The sequence below is a fragment of the Ovis canadensis genome, chromosome 17, assembly GCF_042477335.2.
Source record: "Ovis canadensis isolate MfBH-ARS-UI-01 breed Bighorn chromosome 17, ARS-UI_OviCan_v2, whole genome shotgun sequence".
In the NCBI taxonomy this organism is placed as follows: Eukaryota; Metazoa; Chordata; class Mammalia; order Artiodactyla; family Bovidae; genus Ovis; species Ovis canadensis.
In genome coordinates this window covers 20,738,719-20,755,463 of record NC_091261.1, presented here as the reverse complement: position 1 = coordinate 20,755,463, position 16,745 = coordinate 20,738,719, and the positions used below count along the sequence as shown (strand labels likewise).

Genomic DNA, 16,745 nt, shown 5'->3' with positions numbered 1-16,745 from the left:
CTCTAGGGCGCTTGTGTCTCAGTAGTTCCGGCACATGGGATCTTCATGGACCAGGGTTTGAACCCATGTCTTCTGCAGTAGGAAGCGGATTCTTTACCACTGAGCCACCAGGGAAGCCCTTTACATTTCTATTTTAATGTTTGTTTTTCTCAGAATGTAAGCTTTATGGAGGCAGGGATTTCTGTCTTGGTTCAATTCAGTCGCTCAGTCCTGTCCAACTTTCTGCTGCTCCATGGACTGCAGCACGCTAGGCTTCCCTGTCCATCATCAACTCCTGGAGCTCGCTCAAACTCATGTTCATTGAGTCGGTGATGCCATCCAACCATCTCATCCTCCTTTGTCCCCTTCTCATCCCGCCTTCAATCTTTCCCAGCATCAGGGTCTTTTCCAGTGAGTCAGATCTTTGCATCAGGTGGCCAAAGTATTGGAGTTTCAGCTTCAGCATCTGTCCTTCCAATGAATATTCAGGACTTGTTTCCTTTAGGATGGGCTGGTTGGATCTCCTTGCAGTCCAAGGAACTCTCAAGAGTCTTCTCCCAACACCACAGTTCAAAAGCATCAATTCTTTAGTGCTCAGCTTTCTTTATAGTCCAACTCTCACATCCATACATGACTACTGGAAAAACCATAGCCTTGACTAGACGGACCTTTGTTGGCAAAGTAATGTCTCTGCTTTTTAATATGCTTTCTAGATTGGTCATAGCTTTTCTTCCAGCGAGCCAGTATCTTTTAATTTCTTGGCTGCAATCACCATCTGCAGTGATTTTGGAGCCCCCCAAAATAAAGTCTGTCACTGTTTCCACTGTTTCCTCATCTATTTCCCATGAAGTGATGGGACCAGATTCCATGATCTTAGTTTTCTGAATGTTGAGTTTTGAGCCATCTTTTTCACTCTCCTCTTTCACTTGCATCAAGAGGCTCTTTAGTTCTTCTTTGCTTACTGTTCTTGCCCACAGTAGTAGATATAATAGTCATCTGAGTTAAATACACCCATCCCAGTTCATTTCAGTTCACTGTCTCTTAAAATGTTGATGTTTACTCTTGCCATCTCCTGTTTGATCACTTCCAATTTGCCTTGATTCATGGACCTAACATTCCAGATTCCTATGCAATATTGCTATTTACAGCTTTGGGCTTTACTTCCATCACCAGTCACATCCACAGCTGGGTGGTGTTTTTGCTTTGGCTCCTTCTCTTCATTCTTTCTGGAATTATTTCTCCGCCGAACTCCAGTAGCATATTGGGCATCTACTGACCTGGGGAGCTCCTCTTTCAGTGTCCTATCTTTTTGCCTTTTCATACTCTTCATGGGGTTTTCAAGGCAAGAATACTGAAGTGGTTTGCCATTTCCCTTTTCAGTGGACCACATTTTGTCAGAACTCTCCACCATGACCCATATGTCTTGGGTGGCCCTACAGAGCATGGCTCATAGTTTCATTGAGTTAGACAAGGCTGTGGTCCATGTGATCAGTTTGATTAGTTTTCTGTGATTGTGATTTTCAGTCTGTCTGCCCTCTGATGGATAAGGATAAAAGGCTTACGGAAGCTTCCTGATGGGAGAGACTGACTGAGGGGGAAACTGGGTCTTGTTCTGATGGGCGGGGCCATGCTCAGTAAATCTTTAATCCAATTTCCTGTTGATGGGCGGGGCTGTGTTCCCTCCCTGTTTGACCAGCCCAAACTATGTTGGAGGTAATGAAGTTAATTGGGACTTCCTTCAAAAGGTCCTGTGTCTAGGTCCCATTTTAGATAGTTTTTTGTCTTAAAATATCTAGAATACCATAAGGATTCAGATATTTGCTGAATGAATGATGAGTGATCAGTTTATTAATTTGTGCTAAGAACTTGCTTGAGAGCTACTGTCTTTATTTTATTCCCATAAGAATTTCAGCTCAGAGGTGAAATAACTTGCCCCAAGTAGGTAACTGGCAGAGCAGATTGGTGAATCAAAGTTTAGCTCATTGCTGTCTAGTGACGATGTAATGTCAGCCACCCTTGGGGCTTCCCAGGTGGCTCAGTGGCTAAGAATATGCCTGCCAGTGCGGGAGATGAAAGAGACACAGGTTTGATCCCTGGGTCAGGAAGATCCCCTGGAGGAGGGCGTGGCAACCCACTCCAGTATTCTGGCCTGGAGAATTCCATGCATAGAGGAGCCTGGCAGGCTACAGTCCCTGGGGTTGGAAAGAGTCGATCACAGCTGATCACTGCTCATGGACTCCACACACATGCAAGCCAGGCATATAATTTACATTTTGTTAGTAACATAATTAAAAAGTTAAAAGAAACAGGTGAAATGTATAGATTTCATTAATCTAGGACATTCAAAGTATTATCATCTCAACATAAACCTTGTAATCAGTATACAAATTGTCTTCTGCTTTTTTTTCAAAGCAAATCTTTGTAAACCATTGTGTATTTTATGCTAATGGTAACTATCCATGGAGACACATTTCTGGGACTGTTGCACCTGAGTAATAACTTTTCTGTTGGGACCCCAGCTCTAACTGACATCAAATCTCATGGTCCTGCCTCTGTCCCTTGCTGCTTCCCAGTGTTCGAGCTGACAGTCTTTTCCAGTTTGGGAAGACGACAGCAGGACCCACACCTGACGTTTCTCGAGGCTGACCTCACGCAGAAGGTTTGGGTCACATGCTTATTAACTCCTGTGATTTTCAGAAGAACTCAAGGAGGTCAGTGTGTCAGGTTCCAGATTTTGGCCAGTCAGCAGAGATCTTTTACAGATAGTGGTATGGAGATCTAGAGGCTTAACAGCTTGTCTGAATTTACAAGGTTTCCGCTTGGCAGGGTCAGGTGTAGAATCCAGCTGATGTGCTGCTTGGGATAGTGCTTCAACATAAAGTCTGTCTCCCAAGTCTGTAATTGGCCCAAGGGTCTCTCTCTGAGAAACCCAGAGGTTCTGTGTTGCTGGTTTCAGTCTATGTACATTTGGACCCCTCCCATTTTTTCTCTTAAAAAAAAAAAAAAAATCCTTATTTATTTGACTGTGCCAGGTCTTAGCTGTGGCATGTGGGATCTAGTGCTATGCATGAGCGCTCAGTCGTATCTGACTTTGCAACCCTGTAGACTGTAGCCCAGGCAAGAATACTGATCAGGGATTGAACCCAGGGTCCCCTGCATTAGGAGCGTAGAGCCTTAACCAGTGGACCTCCAGGGAAGTCTTCTCTTGTTTAAACAGTCCCTCCTTCTGTACTATAATCCACTTGTTGGATTTCCTTTTTCAGACTGGGTTCCTGGTAAGGCTTTCTTATTTCCCCAAATTCTCCCCTGGAAGTTCCCTGCCCTGTCCCTTTCATGACAAATAACTTCAAACAGTCTTTTGAGAAGAAGATATGTTAATTTGCAGCCTTGACTCTCTGAGGGCCCGTTCATTAGTTGGCAGCACAGAGCTAGGTGGAAGAAAGATTTCTCCTTTGTGGCTGGTTCCCTGCCCTCGCTGCTGGAGGGGGCTCTGTGGATGTCTTCTGGGCGGGAGGGGCGAGCCTGCAGCTGTGTGGGCGCTGGGTGGAGTTTTAGGGGTTGAGAGTTGGCAATTCTTGCCAGGCTTGTGGAAACTATGTGGATTGGAACAAAAGGCTGGGTGTAAAGTTAAGAACCCTGAGCTGAGAGCTGGCAAAGAGCTGCCTGTGGGTGATTGTGTCTGAGAGTGTCTGACACGTTGAGGTTTCCTCTTTCCAGTATCCTGGAGTTAAATTTGTTGAGCACAGTTTAAGTCTTCTCTTGGGTTTTCCCTTTTAATAAGTAGTTTCTTCACTGACCTCAGATGAGTTTTGTGTATGTGGCTGGGGTGGGTGGGGCAATAGCATTTAATTCAAACCACATGAATCTGCAGCCTGACCCAGTAGTTCCTCTCTGATTGAAAACTTGGTGTTTGGATTTATTCCACCTGCTCTTCATTGGAGAAGCAGCAGTCTTTCATGAATGGAAGGAACACTTTGGGGAGGGGGTTAGTCATTGCATCAGACTTTTGAACAAATCCACTATAAAATGGAATTGCATGGATTTCTGGAGCATATAAAAGCAAGCAGCATGAATTGGGAAATTGGTCCATTTAGGATGTGTGGATTAGTTTGTCTTAGTGGGCTCTTACTAAGATTTTGTGCTGATTAGTGCTGATTTTAAGCAGTTTCCTAGGACAGAAGGAACAAAGCTGAGTGGGTTCATTCGTAAGTTGTGTTTGCTTCAGTCATTTGAGCAGCGGCATCTTTTCTTGGGTCCATTCCCTTGACTCTGAATTTCATGCTGATGCTTAGATTGGAAACTGCCAGATTCTCCTCTTTGAGAAATTCATTCCTTTTGAAATAGAAAATGATACCAATTAATGCAATTATCTTGTAACAAATTACACTTTTTAACAATGGTATTTTTTCATTTTCAACTTCATTGAGGTGGACAGATTGAGCAACCAGTCTGACTGCATGAATCCACTTATACACAGGTTTTTTTCTAATATTTACTACAGTACTGAATGGTCTGTGATTGGTTCTGAATCTGGGGATGCAGAGTCACCTGTGTGGAGAGCTGACTAAAGTCACATGAAGGTTTTACCTGCATGGGGGTTGGCATCCCAAATTCCCCATACTGTTCAAGGGTCAACTGTAATTGACAAATAAAATTATAAGATATTGAAAGTGTGCAACACAATGATTGATATATGTGTACATTATGAAGGATCCCCCCTCTGAATTGATACATTTTATTATGTAAAATACAATATTTTAATATGTATAACACAATATTTTATATAATATAGTATATCTTATATAATATTTTATATTATATGTATCTGCTTCAAGTGAAGCAGAATGGTAACCTGATACGTGTGTCAGTTCAGTCTCTCAGTCGTGTCCGACTGTGACCCCATGGACTGCAGCGTGCCAGGCTTCCTGTCCATCACCAACTCCTGGAGCTTCCTCAAACTCATGTCCATTGAGTCGGTGATGCCATCCAACCACCTCATCCTCTGTAGCCCCCTTCTCCTCCTGCCTTCAGTCTTTTCCAGCATCAGGGTCTTTTCACACGAGTCAGTTCTTTGCAGCAGGCGGCCAAAGTATTGGAGTTTCAGCTTCAGCATCAGTCCTTCCAATGAAAATGGAAAAGGAATGTCAGTGGGGTTGGTGAGACCGCACCAAAGATGAATGATTTTTTCATTTCTTCAGTAAGTGAACTAGGGTCGGGAATAGAGGGTATTGTTACTAATCAAAGAACCGATCTGTGCTACTCATCTCTTCTCTGTTGCATTCCCTGGGAATGCTAAAGAATAACAATAACTTTTAGCAATAAACCTTGACAGGACACAAGCACAAAGAAAGTAAAATTAGAGTTAAGCTGTTAATGATATTATATAAAAAAGATCCATATGTAAAAGAAGATGCATATAAGGATGTATAAGAGTTATTGCAAGATAAATATTACAGAACAGTGGCTTTCAACCTTCACTGCATTAGAATCAAATGGAAAACTTAAAAAAAAAAGCCTGATACCTTAAAACAAACAAACAAACATTGAGCGATTGTATTCAGCTTGTTTTGGGATGAAGGCTGGGCATTTTTGAGAGCCTCCGAGGTGATTGAGAATAGGGTTGAGAATAACTGGGATGGGGCACGAATGGAAGCCTTATATCGAAAGTGGTTCTTGACATTTAGGGAATCGGAAACACTGAGAATGCAATTTCCTGGTCTTTGTTCAAGTTCTGTCCTGGGTCTTCTCTGTTTGAGAAACCCTCTGGTAGGTGTAGACTGTTGGGTTATGAGATCACTGGGCACTGAATGGGGTTGGACAGGTTTCACGAAAAGTGGGGCATGAACAAGTGTCTGAGTAATGTGTAGAATCCAGGAGAGTGGGTGGGAGAGCGGAAGGTATGTTTGGGGCATTGAGAGAGTTGGTTTCGGTGGAGGAGTCATGTGAGATGAGGTTGGGAAGGTAGAGGGCCTTCAGCGCTGTTTTCGGCAGCTTAGGTTTTACATTGTTAGGCCTGGGGAGACTTGAGTTTGGAGGGCCTAGCTAGATTAGTAAACATGCCCAGAGGGTAGGTGTCCTTGACACAGGAAGTAGTGGTTATATGGTAGGTGACTTGGAAAGGACAGTCTTATTTCACATTAGCTCCCAGGATGCCATAAAATGGTGACATGTGAGCTAAAACTCTCTAAATTTGAAATAATTCAGCAAGCATTAAAAAAAATTTTTTTTAATGGGAGTATTTTTTAAGTTTTAAAAAAAGTTTTGGCAATGCCATGTGGCATGTAGGATCTTGGTTCTCTGACCAGGAATCAAACCCGCACCCCCAGCACTGGAAGTGTGGAGTCTTAACCACTGCCCCACCTAGGAAGTCCTTCCACAAGCATTTATTAAGTGCCTGTTGTACAGCAGATATGCTGAAGCACTCTAAGTTGTTTTCTGAAAGCATGCTGGAATGCTCTGTTGGTAGCATATTTATAAATTAATTCCTGCAGACTCATCAGACCCTAGTCCATCAGACCAGGGAGAAAAATAGCAACTGTGACTTTTATTTGTGCAACAGTTCTAATGTCACGGTCATGGCTCATTGGAAATGCTTTACTCAGGACATTTCACAGTGGTTTGAAGATCTTGACACATACAATTGTGTCAATACAATACAATATAACTAGAAGAAAGCTAGAAGACCGCTGGCCTATTGGGACTGTTTTAAAACTATATTTAGGGCCATGAATCCTTTGAATAGCCAGTAAGAGCAAGAGCTGCCTTTCTACAAAAACGCATGGAGACATGTAATCTTGCTTATAGTTTTAGGACTTTTAAATGTTCTGAAATTAGTGCATAACCCCTGAAGGTCTCATAGACTCCAGGGTAAGGCTTGGAATAGACTGTGGAGTAACTGATGTCACTTACATCTTAGGGTAGTGGAGTGGTACAGCTGTCCCAGTCATTTTCTTTTCTTTGATTATTTAGCCATAATTCATCACGATCTATGAGTAATTCAATAACTGTTTAAGAAATAGTTTTTTGATGAAGCTGGCATAAGCTACAACTAAGAGTTTCCATAATGGCAACCCACTCCAGTACTCTTCCCTGGAGAATCCCATGGAGGGAGGAGCCTGGTAGGCTACTAGTCCATGGGGTCCCAAAGAGCCAGACACCACTCAGCGACTTCACTTTCACTACTATAATTAAGTATATGTCAGAACATCAAGGGGGTGTGTGTGTGACTTACGCCACAACCATTTTCACTGACAGGCTGCCGAGGAAGGGGCATGTCTTTTGTTAGGCCTTTCGAAGTAACACACGAGATAAGAGCTAGTCCAGCAATTCCCAACATGTTTTCGGGGGTGGGACGGGGGAATGCTAGTGCTGATAGAAAGAAGCTGCTTGAAATCAGCATCTAAAGTAAACATCGTCCTGTAACTCATGACACGTGGTGTCCTGTCCTGGGGATACGTAGTACATGCGATTATATTAAAAGAAGTCTGGCAGTAAAGAAGCCTGTTTAGTGTGGTTTAAGCTTATTGATTCTTAACTTTATTTTTAGTACCTCTCTTCTCAAACCTGTCTAACTTCTCAAAGATAAATATCGCAGAATATTATTTTAACTTATTATAATTAAAGTTGACTGCATGAAATACACATGAAGCCTTAACGTTGTGTGAGCTATATCTGTTTTTTAACCCTACAGGGAAGGAATTATGTAGACGCTCTGGATGATAACTTTGTCTCTCTGCAAATCTAGCGTCAGAATTTCGAGTAATGTGAGATGACTGAGACCTGCCTGTCACTACTTTAAAAAAAGCTGTATTTGTTCCTGTAAAGACAGAATATTGCAAGAAATTACCAAGAGTCATGTTAAAGATAAAATGAAAAACCTGACAGTTTTCTTCTTCTAACCTGTGGCTTCTGCTCACCTGGAGTCTTTTCTTTGCCCAGCATGAGTTGCAAACTTGAAAGCAGTCATAATGGGGGTAGGCGAACTGGAGAATAATATATTTGAATGCTCAAGAGAACTGGTCTTAAATAATTAAGACCAATAAATTAGAGTATTTTATTTATGAAGGAGCCCAGATAAACGACGATTGAATCATGAAGTGTATTATTTATGAATATACTGGGGTATGACTCCTCCCCCCAAAATGGTGTAAGTCTTAAGGCACGAAAATTACAGTGTAATTAATGGATTATTCCTTTTTTTATTATGGTTTTTCTTAAATGTTTGGCTGTGCAGGGTCTTAGCTGTGTCCTGTGGGATTTTTCCTCGTGGTGCGTGGACTCCATGCCTGTGGCTCTCAGACTTAGTTGCTTCATGGCACATGGAATCTTAGTTTCCTGACCAGAGGTTGAACCTGTGCGACCCCTGCATTGGAAGGCGGATTATTGACCACTGGATCAACAGGGAAGTCCCCGGTTATTTCTTCTTAATAGTTTATTTATCAACTATTTCAGGATGATTTTCAAACATCTAATGGATTAGATCACGTATCAAACACTGGATAAACATCTGTAATTGAGCTGCTGAATATTCAGGGAAGGGTAGGATATGGCTCCTACCCCCGAGAGGCTCAAAATTTTGGTGGAAGTTGCTTTCTCCATGCAGTTTTCCTCAGGGTGGTGTCTTTTTCCTCTCCAGGCACTCTCTCCTTCAAATCCCTCCTAACCGCCTGCCCCCTGCCCGCCACGTGACTGTTGCTCCCAACTGTTACCAGCCTGATTTCAGGCTGAGCAGGTTATATAGAGAGGATCGTAGCAGTAAGTATTTTGCCTTCTTGTATTGTCCAGCACGTCTTGATGGTTTTCAGTGTCTGGAAACATTGTGAACCTATGGCCAAATAATCCTAAAGGTCCTCTATTTTAACATCAGTGCAGAGATGTGTCAGTGACCTACCATGGATTCCTATCACAGCAGTCTCCCTATTTAAGAAAAAGTCTTTCCAGTTTTGGATTTAATGGATTTTGCTTACTAAGTTTTCTCAAGAAGAAGAAACTTGAGCATATTCTCATTATGAAAGTGTTCATTCCAGGAATCTTCTCTGCCAAGTTTTCTGTTTTTTTCCAAACATACGTTTGCCGTTTTTGAGTTGAAATGGATGATGGAAACTGTGGAAAATAAAAGAATGAGATGTCAACTTTTATGTGTTGTGAACACTTTGATTTAAATATTGTATCAGTACTTAAGTACTTAAAAATAGCGGAAACTAAATTATGCAGTGGTGATACCATCATTGCTTTCAGAAACTGCAGAGCAGCTTAAAGTACCACCGATCTGTTTCAATGATGAGGCATTTTTCTCACCAGGATAGTAGTTCTGGTCTCCAGGGGAATTACTCAGTAAATGTGCTTGAGGAAGAAAGGGAAAATGAAAGTTACCCATCATGGCTCGTAATTTTAAAGTTAAGGTAAATCCCTAATTAGAAATTAAGTATGCATTTTATATGGATCTAAGTCTTTATATATGTCCGTATTCTGTATTGTTTTAATCATAAAAGTGAAAATGAAAGCTGCTCAGTCATGTCCGACTCTTTGCAGCCCCATGGAATACAGTCCATGAGACAAACATTAAAAACAAACCATGCATCAAGTCTTTTCTTTTAAATGCAAACCACGGAGCTTTTCTTTATATAGTGAAGTCCCTGTTGGCTGGCACTCTGTTACCCTGGAATTTCCCTGAGTTGAGGTTCTTTCTGTAGTGATGATTAATACTTATAGTAATTACCCCGAGGATGCGTGAAAACCTCTTTGAGTCATCAAAGATTAAATTGTATCCAGCCCTAGCTGTCATGTCACACATTTAATGCCTTCCAATGGTTTGAAAATTGAAAATCTGATATTGTTTTCTCCTGTTTGAAATGCCCCATTTGCTCACATAAGAAACCATAGGATGGATGCCTCTGGTGGAACCTGTTTTCCTTCGTTATTCTGGTGAAAAAAAGCAGTGGCTGGAATTAAGAACTGTTCTGAGGTAAGAAAATATGAGGAAACGAGGAACTTGAAGTGCCTCCCACCTTTCCCTGACCGTGGTTTGTGGAGTACAGCTTTGGACTAAGAATGATTGAAAGGAAGGGTAGTGAAAAGTCATCCTGTCTTTTGTGCCCACATTCCAGATCACACGGTCCCTAAGAAAGCAGGGAAAATTATTGTGCAGCTTTGATCGTGCGGAGACGGAGGTGCGCAGCAGCAGATGCTCACTCTGCCCTCTCTGCTCACCTCATGCACTGGGCCTCACCTGTGCCACCTCATCAGTCGTGTGATTGGGGCATCTCCCTCAGTTTTGAACTTAACTTCAAGCAATAGAATCACGGATGCAGTTGTTGTTTAGTTGCTAAGTTGTTTGTGACTCTCTTGTGACCCCATGGACTGTAGCCCTCCAGGTTCGTTTGTCCCAGGCAAGAGACAGAGGTTCTCCAGGCAGGAATACTGCAGTGGGTTGCCATGCCCTCCTCCAAGAGATCTTCCTGACCCAGGGATTGAACCTGCATCTCTTGCATCAAACCTGGGTCTTCCTGCATTGCAGGCAGATTCTTTTCAAGATACTGTACTGCAATATTAAAAATGTTTTATTTTTTTTTAAATGTATTATTTCTGTAAAAAGTATTATACAGCTATTACAGTACCTTACTAAATAGCCTGTTGTGTTAGTTGGGTACGTAGGCTAACTTCGGACTTAAGAACACATTGGACTAATGAACACGCTCTCAGATCAGACCCCATTCATATGTAGGGGACTAACTGTACATGTGAATAATGAAATCATTTTGCTGTATACCTGAAACTAATACAACATTGTAAAAAAAAAAAAAAAAAAAGAGTGGCCAGTATTTATGGAGCACTTTGTGCCAGGTGAAGTGCTCAACTTGAAAAGAGTGGTCTGAGTTTTGACCTGTATTCAGATTCCAACTTTGCTCTGTGACCTTGTCCAGGGACTCTGCCTCCCTGAGCCCTGCTGTCATTTCCTGGAGAGCAGTTGCGTTGGCTTACTCGGGCTGCCATCGCGAAGCACCACGGACCGCCTGGCTAAAGAAGCACAGGTTTGCTTTCTCCCAGGTCTGGAGGCTGAAAGTTCAGGGTCAAAGTGCCTGCGCAGTTGTCTGTCCTTGGCTCTTGTGTGGCCGCCTTCTCCCCATGTCTTCAAGTCTCTTCTTTCTCTGTGTGTCTTAGGAACAGTTGTCTAAAGACCCCAGCCATACTGTTGGGTTAGGGCTCAGCCTGATGATCCTATTTTAACTTAATGTCCTTTAAAAAGCCCCTGTCTGCAAATAGACAGTAGTCGCTTTCTGGGGTACCGGGATTTAAGTCATTGGCATGCATTTTGGGGGACACAATTCAACGGACCACAGCAGCAGTGAAAGTATTTATGTGCGAGTATCGAGGTATTGTTGTGAGGATTAAATGAAACAATATATTCAAAGGCCTGGCCCAGCAGCTTAGCGCCCACTCACTATAAACTTTTTCGCTCGAGGTGGGGGTGCAGTCCTGCTTTCTTTAAATTCCATCCAAGTGTGAACTGCACACATTGCAGAGGTTGTGTTTTGAATGCCTCCTGGCCTTTTTTCACTGGATTCTTTGTCTTTTCCCTCCATTCCTGAAGTCAAATTGGTGTTGTGCTCCACGGCTGCTTGCCGTCTCTCCTGTGTTTGTGCGTGTGTTCTGATTCGCTTCAGTCATGTCTGGCTTTTTGCAACTCCACGGACTGTAGCCTGCTGGACTCCTCTGTCCATGGAGTTCTCCAGGCAAGGATACTGGAGTGCGTTGCCATGCCCTTCTTCAGGGGATCTTCCCGACCTAGGGGTTGCACCAGCATCTCTCGCAACTCCTGCATTGGCAGACGGGTTCTTCTCCACTAGCACCACCTGGGAAGCCCCTCTGGTCTCTCCTAGGACGTTAGTTCTCTCTACCTAGTTAGTTCTGCTCCCTGTCCACCCGGGCAGCATTGCTTCCACTTTCGCACCAGGCTGGGCTCTTCTTTCCTTGCAAGTTGGCAGGCGCGTCCGAGACTTTTCTGGTACTCAGCACTGGGCTTTAGTTCCTTCTCTCCCTGGATTCTTTCACCATTTCCTCCTGGCAATAGTGTGTACCTGCCAGGGGACACTTTTCAGATCTCGTGGTTTGTGTTTTTTGGACCCTACTCTGACTCCCTCTACCTCACTTGACTGTATTTTTCACCCCCTCACCTTAAAGCACACAGATTGGAAGTTTAAGGCGAGGTGTGGGGTGGAAAGGAAAATGAGCCCCGGGCTCCGGATAACTTACTGGTTTAGTTCAGACCTGCACCCGGTGGCCCGGGCCTCATGGTGAGTGAGCTGTAATCCCTCTGGGAATGTTCCCTTGGAGGATAATGTTTGACCAGGCATTAGCAAACCATCATCATCCCAGGAATTCCAGATAAACACACATGAGTTTAAAATCCCAGGGTATAAATGGTCCCCAAATTTTACAAACCATTTACTTCTAGGAGAGAAAATGTATTTTATAAATGTCACTTAAAAAGCTTTTGCGGGCATTTTCACTATTACCTAAAGGGAGTTTCCCATGCTGTGCCCCTCTCAAGTTGAGAAGGGTTAGTACTCAGTGTAGTTTTCCAACTGGAGCTTGGTTTCCTGAAAGCTATTCTTGGTGTGGTGTCCAAGTGCAGCTGTTCACATCTCTTAATATTTCACTTTGAGTCTTTGGGTGGGCGGAACTGATTAGAATTCCAAAAGCAATAGACGCAGGCAGTTAGCGGAACTCTCTGGGAATATACTTGGAGAGATTTTTGAGGGAACCCCGACGTTCTGAAATTAGTTACATGGTCAAAAGAAGACTTTCTGTACAAATTATCTGAGGAAGTGTCTTTTGCATTTTGCCTTGGTTTTCTTCTTAGATTGGTGGGACACTTTTCTTTGTATATTAAGGAACTGTTAATACGTTGTCAAGAAGGTATTCTCTGGGACTTTCCAGTGGTCCACTGGTTAGGATTCTTATGTACTCACTGCAGGAGGGCACAGGTATTATCCCTGGCCAGGGATCTTAGGTCCCACAAACTGCACAATGTGGCCTCCTGCGCCCAAATAATAAAAAATAAAAGAGTTTGTATTATTAAATAAAAGAAAACATTCCTTGAAATTACTGAGAATAATGTTTCCCTTTCTAAAATAGGCTTATTTATTGTGGGTTGTTGTTGGTGGTTTAGTTGCTAAGTTGTGTCCGACTCTTGCAATTCCATGGACTGTAGCCCACCAGGCTCCTCTGTCCACGGAGGTTCCCCAGCAAGAAAACTGCAATGGATTGCCATTTCCTTCTCCAGGGGATCTTCCCGACCCATGAATTGAACCCGAGTCTCCTGCCTTGTAGGCAGATTCTTTATCAAGTGAACCACCAGGAAGGAGGGTTATTGTGGGTTAGTATGACCTTGTTTTCATGAATGATCCTGTGTACATACAAAGCATTCTCATTTTTTCTTTTAAATACTCAACAGAGCTTTTATAGTTATTCCACCCCGCTTATCCCAGGTTTGAATTTTGCTCTTTCCCAAGTACTACTTGAGAAGTTATATTTATCGGATGGAAAGTAACTGTGGAGCTGGCTAGTATAAACATCCTTCTGGACCGTTATCCAGAAAAATAGAGACAGGGCCGCAGAAGGCTTCAGAATGGAGGGCTCCAGCTGGCCAGGGACAGCTTGGGAGGCGGTGTTATTTTTTAAAGTTTGCCTTCGGAATCAACTCAAAACCATATGTGGGCTGGAAGATTACTTTCTGAGTTACGACATAAACTGACATTGTAGTGTTTTCTAGTGTGTGGTTTCCAGGGTTGCTCTGATGTCATCAGTAAGGCTTTAAAAACAGATCTGTTTTTCACAGGCAAAGTTTAGAACAGTGTATTCAGAAGCGTGTGCTCTGTGCAATACAAGCCATCCGTCAAAAGTATTGCGTTGGCCAAAAGCTCGTTCAGGTTTTTGGTCCCATCTTACAGAGAAACCAAGATGAACTTTTGGGCCAACCCAGTAGAATGTTGGGGAATCCCTGGGGGCTCATGAGGGGAGAGGGTTCTTGCTTCCCCACCCCAAGTCTTCAGGATCTGAGCACGTTAAGAACCTGGGCAACAATGAAACAGGCACGTTTTGGAGACTGTTGGTAGGATTGAAAGCCCCTTTGTGGGACTGGTGCCTTTTCTCAGTCCTCCAGTCTTGGCTCACTTCTAGAGCGTGGCATGAGATAGGTCTTGAAGCTGTTGATGAAGCAGCACTTCTGGTTAGGAGCACAGGCTGGAGAACCTGCTGGCCGGCTGGTGCACACCTCCTTCTGCCCTGCGGCCTGGGGCGAGTTACATACGTGTCTCCCATAGTTGACTCTCATCACATCAGGTCAATTCTCCATTCCTGACCTAATTTGTCTTGGGTTCTCCACTGAAATCTAAGATCCCCAGGCTAGGCAAGTATTGTCTTCTTCTCAGTGGAATCTCTGTGGCATCATTCGTTTCTGCAGATGTCTGAGGTCGTTTGACAAGTTTGGTTTGTGTGGACGGGTCTTCAGTGGAGAACCAGCCCTGGGTCTGTGCTGTAGGGTGTAAAGTATGTCTTTAGGATGAGGGATATTAGGGCGATTTTGAGATTAAAGTTTTCTGGTTTTTTTTTAAAGCTTTTTCCTTCCAGTGCTCTCTCTTCTTTGACATACTTAATTTGTCTTTTTTTTTTTTTTTTAAACCTTTAAGGCTCAGCCTCTTTTTTTCCTATGACTTTATTTTGTGGCACAGTGACCATCTGGGACTTTGAGAGCTTGGGGTTTGTGTGTATCAGATTGTGTAACATTCGGGTAATGCTTTTAGCTAGCCACTCGTGTGTGTTTTATTTCTTCACTTGGCCTTGTGTGAAGAGGCAGAGGTAAGGTAAACATTTTGGCATTGCCTGAGCCCCAGCAGGACTCGGAGCTGGTGTCAGCTGCAGTCCGTGGGATCTTCTCCATGGTAATACTGTGGTTCTTTCCTCCTGGATGGTCCTTAACTGCCCTCTGAGTCCTCATTTCTTCATGGAGGTCAGGTGCAAATCTTCCTTACATCCTCCCAGCCAGTCCTGAGCCCTACAGAAATAGATGGGCCTGCTTTGGGCTGCTCCAACTCCATCTCGGGCCGACAGAGATGGCCTTTCTGCAGAGACTGAGCTGGCAGGTGGGAGCTTTCTGGAAGAAAGCACCGCCTGTTGTCTCAGCCTGTGTGAGGGCCAGTGATGGTTAAGACCTTTTCTCAGAGCTGTATCAGGGTTCTGGTCTAAACCTTGTTTTCATGTGAACTGAATCAGCATATTATAATGTGGCCTGGCCTAATGGAGAAGAACGGTGATTAGCATTGATTTCAGCGATCCCCAGCCTTTTTGGCACCAGGGACCGATTTGAAGGAAGGCTGTTTTTCCACGGATGGCAGTGGGCTGTCGTTTCAGGGTGATTAAAGTGCATTGCCTTTATTATGCTCGTGTGAAAATCTAATGCCGCTGCTGATCTGATGGGAGGCAGAGCTTAGGTGGTGATGGGAGTGATGGAGAGCAGCTGTAAATACAGATGAAGCTTTGCTTTCTTCCCTGCTATTCACCTACTGCTTCCTAACAGGCCATAGACTGGTTAACAGTCCACGACCAGGGGACTGAGGACCCCCTGGTCAGTTCCCATGGCTTCTGGCTCCTTTCTGTTTGCCCGGGAGGCAGACTGGGAATATGGGAAGATGACAGGCAGACGTGGGTTTCAATTAAATAGAGACAAATAATAACTCGTACTGAGCCTGTTTTCTCCCCTGGAGCAGAAGGCTGGTTTCTTATTTTTCTCACGTATATCGTGTAGAAACTCCTGGAACATGCAGCCCACCTGGGTAGTGGCAGACAGCGATGCTGGTGGTACTGTGGATGTTGATGGAGGGCTTGCTTTGTACCAGGTATTGTCCTCAGATGTAACGTGTTTTATCACTTGAGCGCCACCAAAACCGCACCTCCACTTTGCACATCGAGGCCCTAGGGCACAGAAGATGAATACAGCACATTGGCACTGAGACTCAGATTTATTTCCAGGCCCTCAAAAGTTTGCTCCTGCCGTTGTCCAGGTGTATAACTTCTTTTTTAAGTTTATTTTTGGCTGTCTTTGTTGCAGCAAGTGGGCGTTTTAGTTGTGGCACGTGGGTTTGATTGTCCCACGGCATGTAGGATCTTAGTTCCCCAACCAGGGATCAAACCCACGTCCCCTGCATTGGAAGGGGAATTCTGGACCACAGAGAAAGTCCCCAGATGTATAACATTTTGATTATTCAGAAGGTTTTTTTTTTTTAAAGTATTTGGCTGCATCGGGGCTTAGTTCCTGCTTGAGGGATCTATAGCTATGGCATGCGAACTCCTAGTTGAGGCGTGTGGGATCTAGTTCCCCGACCAGGGATCAAACCTGGGCCCCCTGCTTTGGGAGCGCAGAGTCTTAGCCACTGGACCCCCCAGGGAAGTCCTCGAAGACTTTTGATATTAGAAACTAGAGTGACTTCTCAATTCTCGGTCACCAGATAACACTTCCTTCGCTGCCACGTTCACCTCCTGGAGACCCCACTGAGGGCCACAGACAGCCCACTGATGAGAAAACGGCCCTGTTGCAGAGCTGATGGATGTGGTTGAAAGGGCTGTCCCTGTTCAGTGGGAAGCATTCTCCTCCCCTCAGAGACTGGGGGGCGTGCCCCCCACCCTGCCATGGATGGCACACAGGCTGGGAACCATTGTCCTTGAACTTTTGATGAGTCTCCAGAGCCTTCTGGTTTCCCTAGGCATCT

General features: G+C 43.9%; 1 protein-coding gene across 2 annotated transcripts in view; it reads left to right on the top strand.

Moving 5' to 3' along the window:
• The window catches only part of ARHGAP10 (Rho GTPase activating protein 10), a 373,246-nt gene that overhangs the window by 33,388 nt on the left and 323,113 nt on the right, over positions 1-16,745 (top strand). Inside the window, exons 2-4 of one of the 2 annotated variants that reach the window (XM_069556746.1) lie at positions 8,213-8,517; positions 8,615-8,733; positions 9,853-9,943. The exons of the other annotated variant lie outside the window; for it this stretch is intronic. The gene's annotated coding sequence lies outside the window, so the exon portion shown is untranslated. The remainder of the gene's footprint in view (positions 1-8,212; positions 8,518-8,614; positions 8,734-9,852; positions 9,944-16,745) is intronic. 2 annotated transcript variants of the gene reach the window in all.